Source organism: Myotis myotis, unplaced genomic scaffold (genome assembly GCF_014108235.1).
Source record: "Myotis myotis isolate mMyoMyo1 unplaced genomic scaffold, mMyoMyo1.p scaffold_m19_p_4, whole genome shotgun sequence".
NCBI lineage: Eukaryota > Metazoa > Chordata > Mammalia > Chiroptera > Vespertilionidae > Myotis > Myotis myotis.
The window spans coordinates 21,047,645-21,070,430 of NW_023416346.1; positions in this window are offsets into that span (position 1 = coordinate 21,047,645).

Sequence of the window (22,786 nt, forward strand, 5' to 3'; positions counted from 1 at the left end):
TATATGCAAATAAGCCAAAAGGGAATGCTGTTTAAAAACATTATTTTAATTTAATAAAAAGGAGAAAGTTTAATATTTTGAAATATCTTCCACTAATATTTACAGGATAATCTAATGATTTGCTGTTAAAATACCAAATCTGAAAATAAGTACAGTCACTATAAATGTTTAATGACTTGGAATACATGGCCTTGCAGCACTATCAGTCAACATCCAAGAAGTAACCCTATAAGTTACTTTGTGTAAAAAAGAAAGATTTTTCCTTTTTAAGTTAAAGTTCTCCAAGTGTAATCCAGCAGGAGGAAGACAAACCAGACAACCAACAGCTCCGAGACCACCTGGGGCATGATAAAGTGAAATATGGTAACAATTCAGGTAAAAACTGTAAGTTTCATATGTCTTAGAAGGCACATTTTTCCTTTACCTGGGAAGGACAGTATAAGGCTCCAGTTAGCGTGTCAACTCAGTGGTCTGGAGACCCAAAACTGTAATTTAGATAGCATACTGTCTCTGCTTCTGTAAATTGCTTTTTTTTTGCTAACTAGGTTCCTCATTCCAAACCTTGAGACAGCCAGTTTAAAATTAAGTTGTCATGACCTAGAGCAAAGAATATTCCTACATGGTATTATTCTACAAGTTTCATTAATAATTTTTGATGCTTTATAACAGTATATTGTGCATTTATCCCAAACAAATTTACAAATGAATTTGAATGTTTTACATGAAGGGATTTATTCCTTTCCACTGTGTGGAGGGCCTCCTGGGGAAGGCACTTAAGCATTCTGTATTGACCTCTCTTGACTTTTTTTTTGCCAAGAGGAATCCAATTGCCTACAGCTGTTACTTGAGCTCTCTGTTCAAGCTGGGATCATGAAAAGCTGGTACCATGGATCTGTCTCTTGCCCAATGGCGTAAGCTGGGCCCTCTCTGGAGAAGAAACCTGGGTTCCCTATGATCAATGCCGGGGCCCCGAAAGCAGGCGAGGGGATCCAAAGGCAGTTGCTGGGCATGGAGGCCAGAGGGACATAGGCTATCAAGGAGACAACTGAACCTCACATCACCCTACTTGGCCCAGAGATAGCTGGTAGTCAACGACGGGTAAGATCCCACAGGGTGGGACGACCTAAGACAGGCACAGCTGGGGGCCAGTAGGAGAAAAATTGGGGTGCAACAAAGGTGGGGCACAGATCCTCACCCCCCCCCCAATGGTGCAGGGGCTTGAACACTCGCCCCTTCTGAGGAAGGTCTCCTGTCCCCATGGCTGCTTCTTGCTTCCCATGCCCAGCCCAGATCAGGAACCAAATAACAAAAGAGATTTGGTCCAGCTGAAATCAGTACCCAGAAAAACAGGCTTGGCTAACAGACCCTATGTCTAAATCTAGCCTAACAACAGGAATGCTCAGAGCCTTCACAAGGATGTAAAGTGATCCTTTCAATTAATATTTACAGTGTAAATTAAGATTATTGTTAAAATATTAAATTTGACAGCAAAATAGTTTTCAAATTAATTAAATTTGGCTAACTTGAAATAAGTAATTATTCAAAAAGTATTAACAAAAATGTTCATGGTAAACATGCTATGAACCTAAAGCATGTTCAGGTTCATTTTTTTTTGTATGCAAAAAATTAATATTTAAAGCTATCTAGACTGCATTATAAAATTTCCAAGAAGTCTCCTAATTAAAAAAAGGGGGGATAGTGGAAGAATACCATGTAAGGAAAAATATCCTGTAACTAAATTACATCTAGAAAAATTTCTTTTTTCATTTTGTAATGCTAACAGCAAGACACCCATGAAAAACATATGTGGTGTCAAAATAAGCCAAAGGAAAATCATTTGGGCAAATATAAAAAGGATTCCCCAAGTAAAATTTCCTTTATTAACCTTTGGTCGAGAATATGTTTGTATACTTTCAGAGAACAACTCCAAGACCATGTGGATTCCTGTAACAACGGATCACAGAAAGCCAGGCACAAAGACAGAAGAGACAGTTCAGAGATGGAGATGGTGAAGACGCCTTGCCATGCTAGCAGTCAGCAGCTGTGCGTCGCTGCAGGGTGCCCAGGACCAGACCAGAAAGGACCGGACCTGCATTTTCCACCATCCAGAACCAACATTTCATTGCTGGCGTGTACACATGAACTGTCGGACATTGAAACATGGACTCAGAACTTTTGGACATTGAAATTGGGACTTGATTATTTTTTAAAGAAAAAATAAGGGGGAGATGTGGGAAACTGTTTATTGCCTTCACTATCTGATAAGCATAGACAGAGCACTCCCCGAAACCCCCCCGAAGGCTGGGTGCCTTTGAAGCCCTAGCAAAGCCCAGAGCTAGGCGCCACCTCTGTTTGTCCAGACAGTGGTAGCTGAAACTACTCCCCCATTTATTATTATGTAAATCCTTGCTGATGGGCTAGTCTGCCTGTTGCAGGGGGTCACCTGCCTAGGGCTATGCTATAGGGGCATCCCAGATCAATAAAAAGCTTGGTGAGGCCTGAGCATAGAGAGAGAAGTCCTTAGGGACTTGCCGCCTGGTCCCCCAATATTGCAAAATTATCTCGTGTCTTTTTCTCTCATTTGCTGTGCGGCTCCTCTTTCAGATACCGAACCCTACTCCACGCGAGTCGTGGAAGGAAACACTCGACAGGTCCTGTCAATTCCACCTCAGAAATGTATCTTGAATTATTTTCTTCCTTTCTTTTCCTATTTCACTTCCTAATTTCATCATGTTTTTCACTGAACTGAAGTAATGCCATTTTAACTGCTTTCTCTATCTTCAATTTCCTTTCTGTATTTAATCCCATCCTTTTTTAGATTTACCTTCCACACTATGGTCTCAAAAAGCTCTCTGGTTATTAAGTCTGATCGTATCATGGCACACTAACCCTCTTGAGCCAAATCTTCAGTGACTATTTCATTTCAGGAAGAAACAAGATATATACACATATGCATGCACATGCATACAGTTAGTTGCACTTTTAAGCCAGATAACTACTCTTTATAATCAGCCCTAACCCACATTTCCATCCTCTCTAAAAGAGAATAACCTATGCTCCCACAGTGATTGCCATAATATCGGCCAATTCTAAGTTGTGCCAAGTATTTCTTTCATCTTCTTATTTTGTTCTGCATCCTAGAATGTTTTTCTATACTTTATCTGCCTAGTAAAATCCTTTTTCATTAAGGCCAAAATCAAATACCACTTCTTCTGTGAAAAATTTTTTGATCCACCTACTTGAAATAATTATTTCTCTCTATTTCCACAATATGTGTCGTAATATACTATTTTGAACTTTTTTTATTATCTTTCTTTTGTTGTTTGAGTATGTCTGCTTTCATCATTATATTGCTAGCACCATTCAGGCATGACTAGTATTTTCTTCAGCTTCATAATCTGCTGTCTTAATCTACTTAGGTTGCTATAACAAAGCATCTTAAACTATGTGGCTTAAACAACAGACATTTATTTCTCACCATTCTGGAGGTTGAGAAGTATAAAATCAAGGTACCAACATATTTGATTCTTGTTGAGAGCCTACTTACTGGCTTGCAGACACTCACCTTTTCACTGTGTCCTCACTTGTCAAAAAGAGAGGAAGCTCTGGTATCTTTTACTTTTTTTTTATAATGGCACTAATCCCATCATGTAAGCTCCACCATCATGACCTCATCTAAACCTAATTACCTCCCAAAGGCTCCACCTCTTAACACCATTACATTGAGAGCTTGGGCTTCAACATATACATTTGTGGGGGACACAAACATTCAGCCCATAATGGTTAACCACTTGTCCCTATCCCCCTTTAGTGTTTAGTACAGTGTTAAGTATATAATAGGTTTGAAGATATGAAAATCAACCTTCATATCTCTTACTGTAGTTGACCAACAGTCTCTGCTACTATATTCTTATCATCTTTTGTGGAAGCCCTCCTTTTCTCCAGGCTTCTCTCAGCCAGTGATGAAGTGCAGCAGGAATACTAAGGAAGACAAGCCTCTGGGACATTTAAGACTCTTCTGATGACTGACATTGTCTCAATGATTCCCATTGGCCTTGTTGAACTCTCTTATGAATGCTCTGTAGTCTAAGCTATATCCATGAAATATTCTTTTCTTCATTCTCTCTTTCACAAAGTTTAGACCCATTTTATTGTCTGATGGTTCTTCTGGCCTCCTCTCCCCATTTTTCCTCACAAACAACAGACTCCAAAATTCTCTTGCATGAGTATTACCCTCTTAGTGTCTGCTTTTTAGGAGATTTTGAATAATACAATAAGTTTGAATAAATCAATGAATCTAGGAATGAATGGTGCACTGATGCTCCTATCTCCCAGATGTCTTGGTGCTATTCTCTGGTGTTCAAATTCCTTAATATGATCATCAACCTGGGCCTGCCTTCCTTTTCAGTGCACTCTCATTTATTGACCTGGGAGCCTATGGTGTTATTTACCCTTTATTAGTGACAAACAATTGATATGGGTCTAGATTTAGTGACTAATCACTTGCTCATCCAGTACTTATTTTAAAACACATTGCTGAGAAAATAAGATTCATTTTGAGCTGATAAGTAACATTATCAAAATTATAACATTGTTTTATGTTTATATAAAACTTATCTCAAAATATTCACTGTGTGTCCTGACTTTGTGCTTGTTTTCAGGCACACTGTTTGAAGTAAGAACTTAAAAGATATAAAAATAACATCAGAAGAAGAACAACATAATGGCTGGGGCACTGAGCTTGTCACTATATTTCTATTATTACCTGTCAATTGAACACTGAAAGTATGGCTAACAAAACAGAAAGAGGGTTCCAGGCAATGTCTAGATGTAGTTTCACATCAGACACATGTAAGGAAGAGAAAAACACTAGCTAATAATCATAGAAATGTTATTAAATTCCAATCTGCAAACAACAAGACAGGTGGCAAGATCAACTCCTAGCTTCTAAATTACACAAATCTGAGCCAGTTCTGGTAATTTATTCTCTGTCCCTCTTTCTGTCTTTCTCTCTTTTTGGTTTCTTTTTTATATTATTTATTGGGGTGACATTGATTCAAAAACCATACAAGTTTCAAGTGTACAACTCAACAAAATATCATCTGCACACTACATCCTGCACCCACCACCCCAAGTGAAGTCTATCTCCGTCACCATTCCCCCAACCTCCCTCCCCTCACTGCTATCAGTCTGTTCCATGTATCCATATCTCTGACTAGGAATCAAACCAGCAGCCTCTTGATTCCTGGTTGGATGTTCAACTGCTGAGCCACACACCAGGCAGGTGAGTAGGGATTTCTTTGTTGAATTATAGTTGGGTAACTTGTAGAAATTTCAAGGAAGGGAGAGCAAGGGGCTTCCTCATGTTACCATTCCTCTAACATGGCTCTGGGTCTATTTTGTTCTTCAGTTTATTTTGCTCATTAGATCCCACATATGAGTGAGATCATGTGATACTTGTCTTTCTCTGACTGGTTTATTTCGCTTAACATAATACTCTCTAGGTGCCTCCATGCTGTCTCGCTGTCTCAGAGGGTAAGAGATCCTTCTTTTTTAATGTTGCATAGTATCATACTAGCAGTCTTGCTGGATATAGTAGTCTTGGTTTCAGATACTTTCTTTTCATTACCTTGAATATTTCATGCCATGCCCATTCTGGCCTGCAGTGTTTCTGTTGATAAATCAGCTGACAGCCTTATGGAACCTACCTTGTAGGTCACTGACTGTCTCTTTCTTGCATCCCTTAAGATGCTCTCTTTGTCCTTATCATTTGCCATTTTAATTATGATGTGACTTGGAGTGGCTCTCTTTGGGTTCCTCTTGATTGGTATCCTCTGTGCTCCTGAACTTGTGTGGCTTTCTCCTTCACCAACTTAGGGAAATATTGTCATTAGTTTTTCCAAAAGGTTATCTATCCCTTGCTCACTTTATTCTCCCTCTAGCACCCCTATGTGGGGGATGTTGTTTCATTTTATGTTGTCCCAAAGTTCCCTTACACCAGTGGTCGGCAAACCGTGGCTTGTGAGCCACATGCGGCTCTTTGGCCTCATGGCATGGGCCATGAAGTTTCAATCACACTGTACGTGTGCGCCCGCACGTGATATTTTGTGGAAGAGCCACACTCAAGGGGCCAGTTTGCCCACCACTGCCTTAAACTGTTTTATGCTTTTAAAGTTTTTTTTCCTTCTTTTTCTGCTCTGAATATATGGTTTTGTTCTATCTTGTCTTCTAATTCACTTATTATTCAATCCTCTGCTTCATCAAGCCTGCTTTTAATTCCTTCCAGCCTATTCTTGATGTCAGATATAGTATTCTTAATTTCTGTCTGGTTCTTATTCATAATATCTATATCTTTTTTAATGCTGATGTAGCCTCACCAAGTTCCTTGTAATTCTCACTAAGTTCCTGCAAGTGCCTATTAAGTCTCTATAGTTATTACTAGAGGCCTGGTGCATGAAATCCATGCATCGGGGAGGGGGGGGGTTCCTCCTCAACCTAGCCTGCACCCTCTCCAATCGAGGACCCCTCAGGGGATGTCTGACTGTCAGTTTAGGCCAGATCCCTTAATCGGCAGTTGGACATCCCTCTCACAATCCTGGACCGCTGGCTCCTAACCACTCACCTGCCTATCTGCCTGGTTGCCCCTAACTGACCCCCCCCTACCCCCCCCCCCCCCCGCCGGCCTGATCACTCCTCACTGCCTCTGCATGCTGGCCTGATTACCCCTAACTGCCCCCTCTTCTGGCCTGGTCTCCCCCAACTGTGCCCTCACTGGCCTAGTCGCCCCTCACTGCACCCCCCCACCAGCCTAATCACCCCAACTGCCCCCCTCTACAGTCCTGGTTGCCCCCAACTGCCCCTTCTGCCTTCCGGTCACCCCTTACGGCTCCCCCGCTGGCCTGGTTGCCCCGTGCAGCCTGCTTGTTCAGTCGTTTGGGTGTCCCTCACTAACCTCCCTGCCGGCCTGGTCACCCCACACAACCTGCTTGTTCAGTTGTTTGGTCGTTCCTCAGTAACCTCCTTGCCAGCCTGGTCATAGGCAGCCATCTTGTGAGGGTGTGAGGGTTAATTTGCATATTACATCTATTATATAGGATTACGTTATTTGAATATTTTTATAAAACTTTATCTGAAATCTATGTCTGATAACTTGCTTTCCTCCATCTCATCTAGTCTTTTTCTCATGATTCCTCCTTTTCTTTAATTTGGGGGTTGTTTCTTTGTCTGCTCGTGTTAGTTGTCTCTTTGTATTTGTATCTATGTATTAGATATATTTGCTATGACTCCCAGTCTTGTGGGTGGGCTTTTGTAGTGAATGACCTGTTGGACCTAATGGTGTATTTTCCTTGTATTTCTGAGCTGTATCTTCTATGTGTGTCTTTTTTGTGGGTTATTGGGACTCTCCTTTTGTGACTGGGTATAGATTTTTGTTGTCCCATTTTTGGGAAGGCTCTTCTTTTAGGCTGGCTAACTGTGAGGTTCAGCTGCTACTACACTGTGTTAGCTGTTGTACAGGTGCTGATAGGGCAAAACAAATCGAAACCAAACTGACAGGAAACAAACAGGAGGAAGGGCCCTCTTTTTTATCCCATGCCACACAGTTTTTAGATGTTTTCTGAGTATCTGTACAGTCCCTTACAGGAAAGTAGAGGGTCCCTTTAAGTCACTGCTGGGTACAGCCCACAGGTTCCTTTCTATTCTGGAGCCACACACTGTGGCACAGCCTTCCTAGCAGTTAGCACCCAGAGTGAATCTCCTCTGCCAGGCCTTCCTGCCATTAGGTGCGTTCTTTTACTGGGAAGGTATGGACCCCACCTCACAGGCAGACTGTTCCCTGGATCCCTCTGCCTGGCACTGGGCTCTCCTTCCTGTCTCCAGTGAGATTCCTGCATTTGGATACTAGTCCACACTCACAAGGGGAGGGAGCTTTGCAGCCACTGTCCCTCGGGCCTTGCAGCCAAGCACTGGATCCAGGGTGAACTCCCCTTTCTGCCACTCCTCCTCTCTTACCAATCTCTACATTATTTCTTCAGTGTTCCTTAGATATAATATGTCCAATCTGCCATACTTCCCTGTGTTTTTCCAAGCTTATGGGGGTGCGTTCTCTCTTCCCACGACCAGCGCAGAAAGAGAGAATGCAGGGGTTCATGAAATCTTGAGTAGAACGTGACGAGTGTTAAGGAAGAATGAAAAAACAAGACTGAGACAGAAATAGAGGGAAAGCTGGGCCTGGGTGTGGTGTCTGCCCTCTGATAGATGAACAGAGTGCCCCCCACACCAGTGGGATCTTTTTTTTTTTTTAAATATATTTTATTGATTTTTTTACAGAGAGGAAGGGAGAGGGATAGAGAGTTAGAAACATCGATGGGAGAGAAACATCGATCAGCTGCCTCCTGCACATCTCCTACTGGGGATGTGCCCGCAACCCAGGTACATGCCCTTGACCGGAATCGAACCTGGGACCTCTCAGTCCGCAGGCCGACGCTCTATCCACTGAGCCAAACCGGTTTCGGCAAGGATCTTTATTTATACTCAAAGTAACAGGAAGTTACATCACATCTGGGTGGGCCTTGAGTTCCTGGCTACATAATGGGATCCACCCCCTTAGCACCTGGGCTGGAAAAGGTCAGACTGAGTGGCATCGTTGCCTCTTGGCTAGGAACGCCCCCAGGGCGTGGCTCTGCCTGCACCCTAGGTTCAGTTGACAATATTTTTAAGAAGCATGCCCATGTGTCTTGCCAGGGGCCCTCCACACAAGCTGTCGGTGTTTCAGGTGTAAATCCAGTCTGTGGCTGGGAGCAAGGGCACTCATCCTCTTGTTAGAGTACAGTCATTTTAGCTCCTATATATTTATTTTTTTAAAGAAAAAAAACGATCTCCAGAGTATCATAGGTTGAGTCCATGTCTACCATCATAGTTCTGAACAATCAGAATTTATGACCTTGAAGAACATAACAATATCTATGAAGAACAACGACCTTAAAGCATTTCAAGATCCACATAGAAAAACTCAATTGTAATCCCTAGGCACTATTCAACTGCTTTAGAACAATTTTCAACAACAATGGCTGGGATACTATTGGGTTTTAGAGTAAGTCTCAGCTAACCCCAAAAATTAAGCCAAACACCTGATTCCCCAAACAGCCTGGATAATTGGGGTTTTATGGTACATTAACATGAATGTTAGATAATTATTTCCCCCATCTGTTTCCTTCTTCTAAAGCTTCCAGCAAAAGTCTTTGTAGTAGCTCTTAAAAATCTTTCTTGAATTTTATCCCATTTCCATGGCTCTTATCTAAATTGTCTTTCTTGATATTATTGTCTTAAATGGCGAGATTGTGTGCCAAGTGATTTTCTCGTTTCAGTTGTGTCATATTCTCATTTTTATTTATTCAATTTTAAAAAGTGAAGCTCTCCACATCATATCATAGCTGATAATATCAGGTAAACAATTAAAATATTTGCATTATTTAACATTAAATATGATTCATCTATTTTTGACTATTTTAAAAACTAAGTGTAGTATAAGTAAGTCTTCCATAGATATTAAAAAACAGTGTTCAATAAATTAACAACTTAGGATGTCTTACATTTTATCAGCAACTCTGGTCAGCTGTGTATCTGCCAAGGAGATGCTGGTTTATGCAATCAGCAGCAACAGCAGCTGCCACAGCAACAGCATGTTCTGTTCCTCTTTTCTAGTATATACTGAAGAGCTATTTTTGCCTTCAAAGGCAAAAATTGGACAAGAAATGATAAGAATGGAGTGAGAAACTTTCTTAAATTTTAGCAGAAACTGAGAATTATTGTCCTAGAGAATGAAAATAGTGGTTTCCTATCTGACATCATTCAATTCTCTCCTGGCTGGCTTTCTTTCTTTCTTTTTTTTTTTTTTTAGGCTCCTGCCTCAGAGTTTTTTTATTTTTTATTTATTTATTGTCTAAAGTTTTACATATGTCTCCTTTTTCCCCACTTGACCCCTCTCCCCCAGCCATTCCCACCCAGGGCAAGCCCCACAGCCCCAATGTTTGTGTCCATTGGTTATGCTAATATGCATGCGTTCAAGTCCTTTGGTTGCTCTCTAACCACCACCACCCCCCCGCCACCCCACAACACCTCCCCTACCATTTGTCTCTGGATCTATTCTTCTTCATCAAATTATGTTGACCATTAAACCCACATATAAAATCATGTGATATTTATCTTTCTTCAACTGGATTATTTCCTTTAGCATAATGCTCTCCAGTTCCATCCATGCTGTTGCAAATGGTAAAAGTTCCTTCTTTTTTATAGCGGCATAGTATTCCATTGTGTAGATGTACCACTGTTTTCTAATCCACTCATCTGCTGATGGGCACTTAGGCTCTTTCCAAATCTTAGCTATTGTAAATTGTGCTGCTATGAACATAGGGGTGCATCTATCCTTTCTGATTGGTGTTTCTGCTTTCTTGAGATGTAGTCCTAGAGGTGGGATCACTGGGTCTAATGGGAGTTCCATTTTTAACATTTTTTTAAAAAATATATTTTATTGATTTTTTATAGAGAGGAAGGGAGAGGGATAGATAGCTAGAAACATCGATGAGAGAGAAACATCGATCAGCAGCCTCCTGCACACTCCCCACTGGGGATGTGCCCGCAACCAAGGTACGTGCCCTTGACCGGAATCGAACCTGGGACCCTTGAGTCTGCAGGCTGACGCTCTGTTCACCAAGCCAAACCTGTTAGGGCCATTTTTAACTTTTTGAGGAAACTCCATACTGTTTTCCACAGTGGCTGCACCAGTCTGTATTCCCACCAGCAATGCACTAGGGTTCCTTTTTAAAATTAATTAATTTATTAATTTATTTATTAATTAATGTATTTTTAAAATTTCTTTATTGATTACGTATGTGTCCTTATCCTCCCATTACCCCCCCCCAACTCCCCCTCATGTCCTCACCACCCTGCTGTCTGTGTCCATTGGTTAGACTTATATGCATGCATACAAGTCCTTTGGTTGATTTTTCTCCACATCCTTGCCAGCACTTGTCATTTGTTGATGTGTTGATGATACCCATTCTGATAGGTGTGAGATGGTATCTCATTGTTGTTTTGATTTGCATCTCTCAGATGATTAGTGACTTTGAGCATGTTTTCATATGTCTCTTGGCCTTCAGTATGTCCTCTTTTGAAAAGTGTCTATTTAAGTCCTTTGCCCACTTTTTGATTGGATCGTTTATCTTCCTTTTTTTAAGTTGTATGAGTTCTCTGTAAATTTCGGAGATTAAACCCTTATCTGAAATATCATTGGCAAATATGTTCTCTCATGCAGTGGGCTTTCTTGTTGTTTTGTTGATGGTTTCTTTTGCTGTGCAGAAGCTTTTTATTTGAATGTAATTCCACTTGTTTATTTTCTCCTTAGTCTCCATTGCCCTAGGACAGTGATGGCGAACCTATGACACACGTGTCAGAGGTGACACGTGAACTCATTTTTTTGGTTGATTTTTCTTTGTTAAATGGCATTTAAATATATAAAATAAATATCAAAATATAAGTCTTTGTTTTACTATGGTTGCAAATATAAAAAAAAAATTTCTATATGTGACACAGCACCAGAGTTAAGTTAGGGTTTTTCAAAATGCTGACACACAGAGCTCAAAAGGTTTGCCATCACTGCCCTAGGAGCTGTGTCTGTAAAGATATTGCTACGACATATGTCTGCTATTTTGCTGCCTATGGAGTCTTGTAGGATTTTTATGGTTTCTTGTCTTACATTTAAGTTCTGGCTGGGTTTCTTAATATTGAATAATGATGACATAATTGTGGATAATATTAATGTTAGTATCTAACCATTTTGATTGAGTTATTTTGTAGAGATTAAATGTTTGGGTATTTTAGACAGCTTTTAATATCAATTTGAGTACCTGGAAGCCTATTATATATAACTTATTTTGTTGATGTCAAGGCAAATTATTTTAGTAAATAATTTTAAGTATAATATGTATATTCCTTCCTATTGTTATACTAATAATTAAAATTACATTAATCATTTACCTTTAGAAATTTTCACGTTTTTTATACTATGTGAAACATTTTTGGAAACTGGAAAGGATTCTGAAGATAAAAGATGTTAATACTATTAATACTCTAGTATTATTAACCAAAGAATATTCACATATAATATAGCCTTTTTCAGCTTGATATTTTTAATTCTGAAAGTAATATCTTATTTCTTATTGCTCTCTGATATGCATGCATATTGTTAGCCAAAAGAAGTGTTCAACACCTATTCTTTGTGAGGTACTGCAGATAAAACAGAGGTTAATCAGACATAGGCCCTGCCATTGGGAAACTCATAGGAAAGCAGCATAGTGCAGTGGATTCCAACAGATCTGGAGTTTGAACTTAGGTCCCATTATTAGATGAATGACTTTGGATACATAACATCTAAGCGCTGCTGGTGGAAGTGGGGTTGTTTCACAGAATCATGAGGGAAGTATTCCAGGAGGCCCACATATGGGAAGTTGAGGCTTCTTGGTAAGATTCATTGTAGAAGCAAAATCAAAGGATTGCCTCTGAGTTTCCAGTGTCCCATCTCCATCTGTCCTGCCAAGGAAAACGTCCAATCTTATCTTCCTCAAGGTCAGAAATAGGGTCAGTGTCTAGATAATCTGTGCCATTGGTTCAGTCCACATCTTCGTCCTGATCCAGCTGGCTTAGTGTTTGCCTGGCTGGCTGGTGCTGTGCTCAGGACTGCGAAGTCTGTTGTGGGCCCCAGATTGCTGCTAGGGCCACATGGCTTCTATGGAGGGAACGCACAAAAGAATGGAGTGAGCATATGTTACCTGGTAATAAATAGAGAGCTTCTTGAAGCTTCAGAGGGACCAGGTGCTTGTTAAAACTAGTGAATCAACTTTCCAAGCTTTTCCCATGCTTCTGACTAGTCCACCTCCTAATCAATCTATTTCCTAGATCTTCCAGGGTTCTCTGTTGCCGGGGTCCAACCCCAGCAGGTCCAGGGGTTCCCAAAGGCATAGACGGAGTCGGCGAAGAAGGAAGGACACGGAGACAGTGTTCAGTTGATCAGCAGCCTAGCCAGGATCTCTAGCCAGGATCTCCAGCCAAGTTCTGGTCTGGATCTCCAGAGAGGTTCTGCTTAGGATCTCCAGCCAGATTCTGTGTCCATGTTCTCTTGCTAGGTTCTCCAGGTTCTCCAGCCAGGTTCTGTAGCCATGTTCCCTCGCTAGGTTCTCCAGCCAGGTTCAGTCACCAGGTTCTAGTCAGGTTCTCTTGCCAATTTCTGTAGTCAGGTTCAGTCCAGGATCTTTTGCCATGTTCTCTCGCTAGGTTCTGTCTCTAGGTTCTGAGGCCATTTTCTGTCCAGGATCTTTTGCCATGTTCTCTCCAGCAAAGTTCTTCTGTCTCTAGAGAACGTTCTGTGTAAGTTCTGTGCCTCCTGGTTCTGTCTTCTAAGTTCTGTCTTCTTACATCTGTATTTATACCAGTTGATTCCAATCCTATCAATCTCTATTCCAAAGGTTAGGGCGTTTCTTATCTCCATTCCAGGGAGTAAAGATTATGTAGCTTAAGCATGATTGTTCATAGTTAAAGTGATTAATTACCCGCCTGGCACTTAGTTAAGAGGTTTTATTCCCTCCCTAACTTCAGGGGAAAATCCCTACCTGGGGAAACAACCTTTCTCAGAGACCTTGGTTAAAACACATAGTGCCAAGAAGGTGAGCAAACATATTAAGAACAGTATGCCATATATGCCAGGTCCCTTGAAACAGCAAGCATGGACCGGCTCCCGGCACTCTGTCCCTTATCCAATCTGATCCTTTCCTGAGACTAGACAGACAGGCCTCTATGGCCCTCATTTTAGCTCTTAATGCATATGCCTCATAGAAACACTCCCACCCCTGTGCCATTTTGATTTCTACTACTCATATCCTTACCTCCCTCTGCTTCTCCATCAATCTGGTACCAAAGGCAGGCTGCTTCCTACATGGGGGAAGGGAGGGGTTTTGATTCCCTTATTGGGGCACTGCAGCTATCCCCTGGGGAGCCCATGAATGATGCAAATTCATAGTGAAACAGGCTTATGCTCCCTAGTTGATTATGCTTAAAAATTGTTTGATTCCCTTTCCTTTCTCCATTTATTAATATCTAGCTATCTATGCTAACATAAGAATAATATTTTCTTCCTCACAGAGTTATTTGGAAATTAAATTAAGTCATGGATATGAAGCACACCCTGTCTTACACAGTAAAGAATAGCTATTTGTATTGTTGATACTCTCCTCCTTTTATTCTCTCCTCCTCCTCTTCTTCTTCTGCAGTATGAAGGGGGAAACAAAGATACCAGAGAAAGGGAAATGGGGAGGGATCTGAATTAACCTTTCCAAAGAGGTGGTTTATGAAAATTATGTAAAATTTGAACATATTAAAATGATAGGAAAGGGCATTTCAGGTGGACAAAAACATTGTACAAAATTGCCTGGAGTCACTAACTCAAATAAGTTTTGCTTCAAAATTCAGTGTGAATTCCATCTATCAAACCAAAATATTTCAGTGGTAACAATTTTCCTGTATGTTTTGGGGAAGGACATTTGCTGAAAATATTTCTGCTCTCATTTGACTCTAATTAGAGAAACCATAATAGCAGAACCAGTTACTTGACGCAAATAACTCCATTTCCACAATCATCAATTCGCTTTCTGGGAAACAGTCTCAACACCTGCCAGGAACTGATCAAACATCACTCACTAATGCAGCCGTGGGCAAACTATGGCCCGCGGGCCGGATCCGGCCGTTTGAAATGAATAAAACTATTGAAAAAAAAGACCGTACCCTTTTATGTAATGATGTTTACTTTGAATTTATATTAGTTCACACAAACACTCCATCCATGCTTTTGTTCCGGCCCTCCGGTCCAGTTTAAGAACCCATTGTGGCCCTTGAGTCAAAAAGTTTGCCCACCCCTGCACTAATGCCATTTTGTGCCTTCACACATATGCTAGATTGAGAATTATATAATTGTGTCTCTACTTATCAGGGTTAAAGTGGAAGTTCTCTGCATTCCACCCCTGTTCTAATCTTGACACTAAAAGAGGTTTTCTGGTTAACATTACTCTTTATTTGAGGAATGTAATTCACTTGCACCTGAGGCCTTGCCAACCTCAAAGAGCTTGGTCCAAACGGTTACTTCAATATGACCATAATATGATTCACCTGTTTTTGCCATCCTTCTTCCTGATTTTCCTTAATTGCTGAAATAGAATGTGCATATTCCTTCATAAATTCATGAGCTTTCTTTATATTGTATCAGCAGGTACTAATTAAACTATTACCTTCAAAAGTCTTAAAAGTGCACAAAATATAACATAGAATATTCAATATTGGTGACAAATTGCAGTCTTCAGAGTGATTGGAAGATTGAGTGCCGGGGTCCAACCCCAGCAGGTCCAGGGGTCCCCAAAGGTGTGGACGGAGTCGGCGAAGAAGGAAGGACACAGAGACAGTGTTCAGTTGATCAGCAGCCTAGCCAGGATATCCAGCCAGGATCTCCAGCCAAGTTCTGGTCTGGATCTCCAGAGAGGTTCTGCTGTTTATTATCTTGTTACATCCGTATTTATACCAGTTGATTTTAATCCTGTCAATTTCTATTACAAAGGTTAGGGCGTTTCTTATCTCCATTCCAGGGAGTAAAGATTATGTAGGGCGTTTCTTATCTCCATTCCAGGGAGTAAAGATTATGTAGCTTAAGCATGATTGTTTGTAGTTAAAGTGATTAACTACCCGCCTGGCACTTAGTTAAGGAGTTTCATCCCCTCCCTAACTTCAGGGAAAAATCCCTACCTGGGGAAACAACCTTTCTCGGAGAGGTGACCTTGGTTAAAACACACAGCGCTAAGGGGAGCAAACATATTAAGAACAGTATGCTATATACACCAGGTCCCTTGAAACATATGCTGTGCAGATGTTTCTATCCTGCAGCGACTGTGTCAAGCAGCAAGGATGGACCGGCTTCCGGCAATTGAGGCCATGCATCTTAGAAATAAAAATATTATGACAGAAATACTCCAAATAATGTATGCTATTTTTAAACTGAGTATTGCAAAAAGGTGCTGAGGGGGAAAAAGTGTCCAATTAATTAGAAGATGAAACAAGCGTACTCAAAAACCAGACTTCACCAAAAATAATACTCTTTCATTTCAAGTCACACTTTTACCAGAGGAATATGTTTTCCTCCTCAATTCACCCTGTCACACCTACACAGTTGCATTTTGATGTTTTCCCAACCCTTATTCACTCTTTAAAGAAACAGTTAATTCAACTGTTATTCCCCATTGAGAATTAAACTAAATTTCACTTCAGGACCCCTGAATGGAGATAAAATATTTTTTTTTCCTTTTTTAGTTTTTCTCTTATAGAGAATAAATTGTGGGGATTATAAACTTTGAGTCAAGTGTCAATTTCTAGCCCAATAGATAATATTTTGTCTGAGCATTTTCTTTATCCTAATTCAGATTGCTAAAATGCCTCTAATGGCTTCTGTAACTCTTGGTAGAGCTTTGCAGAACTGATCAGAGCTCATAATAAAAAGTGGACCTTTAAAAAAAAGAGGACCTTTAATAATTCTGGTTGTTTCTCCATCCTATCTAATAAAGATGGAATATGCTAATTGACCCTCACACCATCACAAAGATGGTGGCACCCACAGGCAATTAGTAGGGAATATGCTAATTGGCTGTCCCACCCTCAAAGATGGCAGTGCCCACAGCCACAAGATGGCTAGCAGGGGAGGGCAGTTATGGGCAACCAGGCTGGCAGGGGAGGGCAGTTAGTGGTGACCGGGCTGGCAGGGGAAGGCAGTTGGGGGTGACCAGGCCAGCAGGGGAGGGCAGTTGGGGGCGACCAGGACAGCAGGGGAGGGCAGTTGGGGGCGACAGGGCTGTCAGGGGAGGGCAGTTGGGGGTGACAGGGCTGGCATGGCAGGGCAGTTGGGGGCAATCGCCTGGCAAGGGAGTGGTTAGGGGGTGACCAGACTGTCAGGCAGAAGTGGTTAGGGGCAATCAGATAGGCAGGCAGGCAAGCAATTGGGAGCCAGCAGTCCCGGACTGTGAGAGGGATGTACGACTGCTGGTTTAGTCTGGATCCCACAGGTATCAGGCCTAAACTGGCAGTCAGACATCCCCCGAGGGTTCCCAAGTTGGAGAGGGTGCAGGCCAGGCTGGACTGAGGGACGATCCTCCCCCAGTGCATGAATTTCATGCACCAGGCCTCTAGTCTATATTATAAAAGGCCAGTGGCCTTAACACCGTAATGCTGTAATGACCAAATGACTGATCACCAGGAGGTGCATTGATTGGTCTCATGGTGCGATGGGGTCTCGGTCTCGTGGAATGGTGGGTCTGGGGTCTTGTGTGATTTCGTGTGCTGGGCCTCTAGTTGCAATATAACCCTAAAGCTATTAAGTTTTCAACATTATAAATATTTAAATTGATTTTGTATTTTCTTTTCATATTTATAATGTATTTTAAGCATGTGAGAAATTACAGAGGTTAATATTACAAACACCCTGTTAGCTGTCAACCAAATGTAAAGTTTTTGCAACATTTGAGCCAGAACTTTTTTTATTAAAATAAAACAATGCAGGCCCTAGCTGGTTTGGCTCAGTGGATAGAGTGTTGGCCTGCGGACTGAAGGTCCCAGAGTTCAATTCTGGTCAAGGGCACATGTCTGGGTTGCAGGCTATATTCCCAGTAGGGGGTGTGCATGAGGCAACCAATCAATGATTCTCTCTCATCATTGATGTTTCTATCTCTCTTTTCCTCTCCCTCTCTGAAATCAATAAAAATATATTTAAAATAAATAAATAAAACATTGCAGGATTATACTTGTTGTGACCTTTCTATAGTAAGTATTATACTTTATTCATAAGAATATAATACTTTACTAATAATATTAGCATTTACATTGAGCTTACAAGATGTCAGGCATTTTGCTAAGTGCTTTACATGTATAAACTCATTTAATTCTCAAATCTCCCTATGAAGAAGTCATTATTATACCCATTAAACAAATATGAAATCGAAGGCACAGTTTATGCAGCTAGTAAGTGGCAGAGTTAAGATTTGTACTGGTCTCTAAAGAATGGTTTCTTAACCAGTATGTATCACTGCCTCTCAGAATCAACCTACTCTTTCTTCTATCCATCTATTGATGAATAGTTAGATTGTTTCATTTTTCTCATTATTACAAAAAATCTCTGTATATATGTCTATGTGCACATGTGATTTATGTTGTTCTATTAGTTTGCTTGGGCTGTCATAATAAAATACCACAGACTGAATGACTTAAACAATAGAAATTTATTTTCTCACTGTTCTGGAGGCTAGAAGTCTAAGATCAAAGTGTCAGCAGGTTTGGTTTCTTCTGAGGCTTCTGCACACTTTAGCTTATAGATGTCTGCCTTCCTACTGTGTCCTCCCATGGACCTTTCTCTGTACACATGAATACCTGATATCTTTCTCTGTGTCCAAAGTTACTCCTCTTATAAAAACAGTAGGATAGATTGAATTAAGACTCACTCCAATGGATTCATTTTAACATAACCACCTCTTCAAAGGCCCTGTATCCAAATATAGTCATTCTGAAATTATGGAGGTTAGGACTTCAACATATGAATTTTGGAAGAACACAATTCAGCATATGTGTTATGATAAAGGGTTTTTTTTTGCTTTTTTTCAGGGGGTTGGGTAACAGGAAGTTTAACTGCTGACGCTTAGGGAATTATCTTCAACTTTATCAGGTATTCGAATATTGTTCTTCAATTTATATGTCCACCAGCAGTGTAAAGGAGTCTGCTGTGTCCATTTCCTTTCCAAAACTTGGCAATGTCATACTTTTTAACTTGGATAAGAGATATATTATTTCTTAATTTTGTGGTTCTATGAATATTAACAAATCTGTGCATATTTCCTAGGTTAATAGCCTTTCATGTTCTTCTGTGAATTACCTGTTCATAGTATTTTTGGCTAAACTTCTACCAGTTTATTTAACTTTTTCTTATTGCTTTGTATTAGTTTTTTATCTAATATTAGAGGCCTGGTGCACGAAATTCGTGCACGGGGGAGGGAGGGTCTGTGTCCCTCAGCCCAGCTTGCACCCTCTCCAATCTGGGACTCCTCAAGGGATGTCTGACTGCTCAGGCAGTTGGACATTCCTCTCACAATCCAAGACTGCTGGCTCCCAACTGCTCGCCTAGTGCATGCCTCAGTGGTTAGCTTAAAATTAATATATTAATATACATAATGTATCTAAGTGCTTAGTGTGGTGTTTGGTACATAATAAGGACTCATAGGCAGTAGCTAAAAATATTTTTTCAATGAATCACAGTTGAAAAGTTATCACTGTATATACCTATTTCTTATTTCTATCTTATTGTGTACTTTAGCTTTGCATTCTGTGGTTATTACAATACCCTTGTCCTTACCTTTAGGTTATAAAGAAAATGTTCTTAAAGCAACACTAATATTCTTTTGAATTGACATGTCACAAAACCCAATATTAATTTATCAGTTTATTTCATTGTTTTAACACATCAGGATTTATAAAGTAGAATATAATTACATTTATATTCTTAAAGCTATTCTGAACTCACCTTGATTTTTGAATTTTCCTAGATTGTAGCAGAATTTCAGTGTAATGTTCAACTAATACATTAATGATAATGAAGAAGTATGGAAGAAGTGTGGAAACTATAGGAATTAGCTATTTTCAGAAAACTACTAAAAAGTTTGCTCCACATAAAAAGTAAGCAAAAGAAGAAAAAAGAAGACCAATTACTGTAAGGGTTCCCATGAAAAACCAGTTTGAAGTGAAGTTTGGCATGCTGTATATTTATTCAGGAATGGCACTGGTATCAACACCTGTAGAAGGGAGAGAAGATGATGAATTGTATTGAAAGAGAGATTGAGTTGCAATGCAGACCCAAAGAAAACCTTGGTTGATACCATTGAAAGATTGGGAGCTAGAATGGCCATTCAGAATTGTCCAAGATGCTAGGCCTTTTAACTCTTCTGTCAATCATGTTTTGTTGTGGTTTGCTCCAGAAAGGGATTTAGCCTTGCATGAGGTAACTTTATAAAGCTGAAGCAATCCTGACAGGGACTGACAAGGGAAGGCTGTCTGCAGATATTACTTGCAACAGCTAAATAACAAATCCTTCATTGAAAGAGAATCTGAGTAGTACATCAAATATACATCACACAAAGGAGCTGAGAAACAGGGACAACAATACATAAGTGAGGTAAAGATAATCCCTAGGATAATAACATAGGGAGATATTAGGATGACAGCTGTGCAGCAGGCCTAGAGAGCAAATATTCCAGATTACAACTGAATGAGCAAGGTGCTCCAAGAGGATATTTCTAAGAATGAACATAAATTAAATAACAGATTCCTTATTATGTTTAAATTTAGTTTAAGAGGGATATCATTCTAATAGAGATTTTCTGAATTATATATATATATATATATATATATATATATATATATATATATATATATATATGAATGTAGGCAGACAAGTAAAGAGACAATTTATTAGCTCAGAAGTAGATGAAAAATGTGTAGGAAGGGCACCATAATCATTGTAAATTATTGTGCAGTACATCTGTGAGAAATAATTACATATCCAAAATGTTGAAAATGTATCAAAACAAAACGGATCAAATTGTATTGAAGAGTTTCAAGGAGGAAAATGTTCCTTGTGAGACTGGGCCAAAATCAGGCTAGAAGTGCAGTGACAGGAAGCATAATCTTCATCTTCCATGGTAGAATGTGAGTAGAAAATATCTTAATTTGAAAAACTAAAAAACATGAAAATATAGAGTAAAGAAAGCTAAATTATTGTAACTAAGTGGTTGCTTTCTGCCAAATTTAACAAGACAATGGAACAGGAGAGGAGGTGTGTGTGTATGTGTGTGTGTGTGTGTGTGTGTGTCAGAGAGAGAAAGAGAGAGAGAGAGAGAGAGAGAGAGAGAGAGAGAGAGAGAGAGAGAGAGAGAAAGAGTTCTAGAATTTACATCTATGAGATTAGTTTGGTAAAAAATAAATAAAAAATTTAAATTTGAACTAAGTTAAATTAAAACAAGAAACCCTTCTCTTGAGACTTGTTCTCTTTTTCCCATTATGGTAGCTGAGTGATATTCCAAATGCTCTAGAGCAGGTAAACATGATTCAAATAGGAGAGTCTGAATTTCTGAGAGCAGCACACATGTACAACGTACATGCAAACTTAACTAATTAGTAAAACTACCTAATTAGTAAAACTAAACTAGGTGAATATATATATATATGGCCCAGTACACGAAATTCATGCATGGGGGGTCCCCACCGCCCAGCCTGCACCTTCTCCAATCCAGGACCCTTCGGGGGATGTCTGACTATCGGTTTAGGCCCAATCCCAGGGATCGGACCTAAATCGGCAGTCGGACATCCCTCTCACAATCCTAGACTGCTGGCTCCTAATCACTCACCTGCCTGCCTGCTTGGTTGCCCCTAACTGCCCCCCCTTCCAGCCTGATTGCCCCTCACTGCCTCTGCATGCTGGCCTGATCACCCCTAACTGCCCCCCCCACCAGCCTAGGTGTCCCCAAGTGCCCCCCCCACCAGCCTGGTTGCCCCACACAGCCTGCTTGTTCAATTGTTTGGTCATCCCTCACTAACCCCCCCCCTGCCAACCTGGTTGTAGACAGCCATCTTGTGAGGGTTAATTTGCATATTACCTGTTTATTATATAGGAGATATATATATATATATATATATATATATATATATATATATATTCATATATAAGCTGTCTCAGTATGAATTTTCTCTTTAATATCCTTGAAAGAAAGGTACTACTACTAATACTATTGTTTTCCTAACTCTAGGAATAGCTAAAATCCTGTTTCCTGGACAGTTTTAAGTATCAAAGAATAGAATGTCTATTTGAACTAGGACATAGTGTTTATTCTTAAGAACCCAGCCTCAAATAAAACAAAATTAGACCACTGTATGGGAGAACGTATTTGCCTATGATATATCTGATAAGGGATTAAGGGATAAGGGATTATTTACAAAATATATAAAGTATTCATACAACTCAACAAAAGGAAGATAAACAATCCAATTAAAAAATGGACAGAAGACCTAAATAGACATTTTTCCAAAGAGGACATACAAATGGCCAGGAAACATATGAAAAAAATGTTCAAAGTCACTAATCATCAGAGAAATGCAAATAAAAACCACATTGAGTTATTACCTCATACTCAGAATGGCTATCATCATAAAATCACCTAACAAGTGCTGGCGAGGATACAGAGAAAAGGGAACCCTAGTTCACTGCTGGTGGGAATGCAGATTGGTGCAGCCACTATGGAAAGCAGTATGGAGTTTTCTCAAAAAATTAAAAATGGAACTTCCATTTTACCCTACAATCCCACTTCTGGGAATATATACTAAAATCCCCAAACCACCAGTCAGAAAGAATATATGCAGCCTTATGTTCATTACTTACAATAGCTAAATTTTGGGAACAGTCCAAGGTCCCATTGGTAGATTAATGGATTAAAAAAAGCTGTGGGACATTAACAGAATGGAATATTATTCAGCTGTAAAAAAGAGGGATCTCTTACCCTTTAGGACAGCATGGATGGTCCTGGAAACGATTATGATAAGTGAAATAAGCCAATCTGAAAAAGACAAATATCACATTATCTCATTTATTTGTGGAATCTAATGAACAAAATGA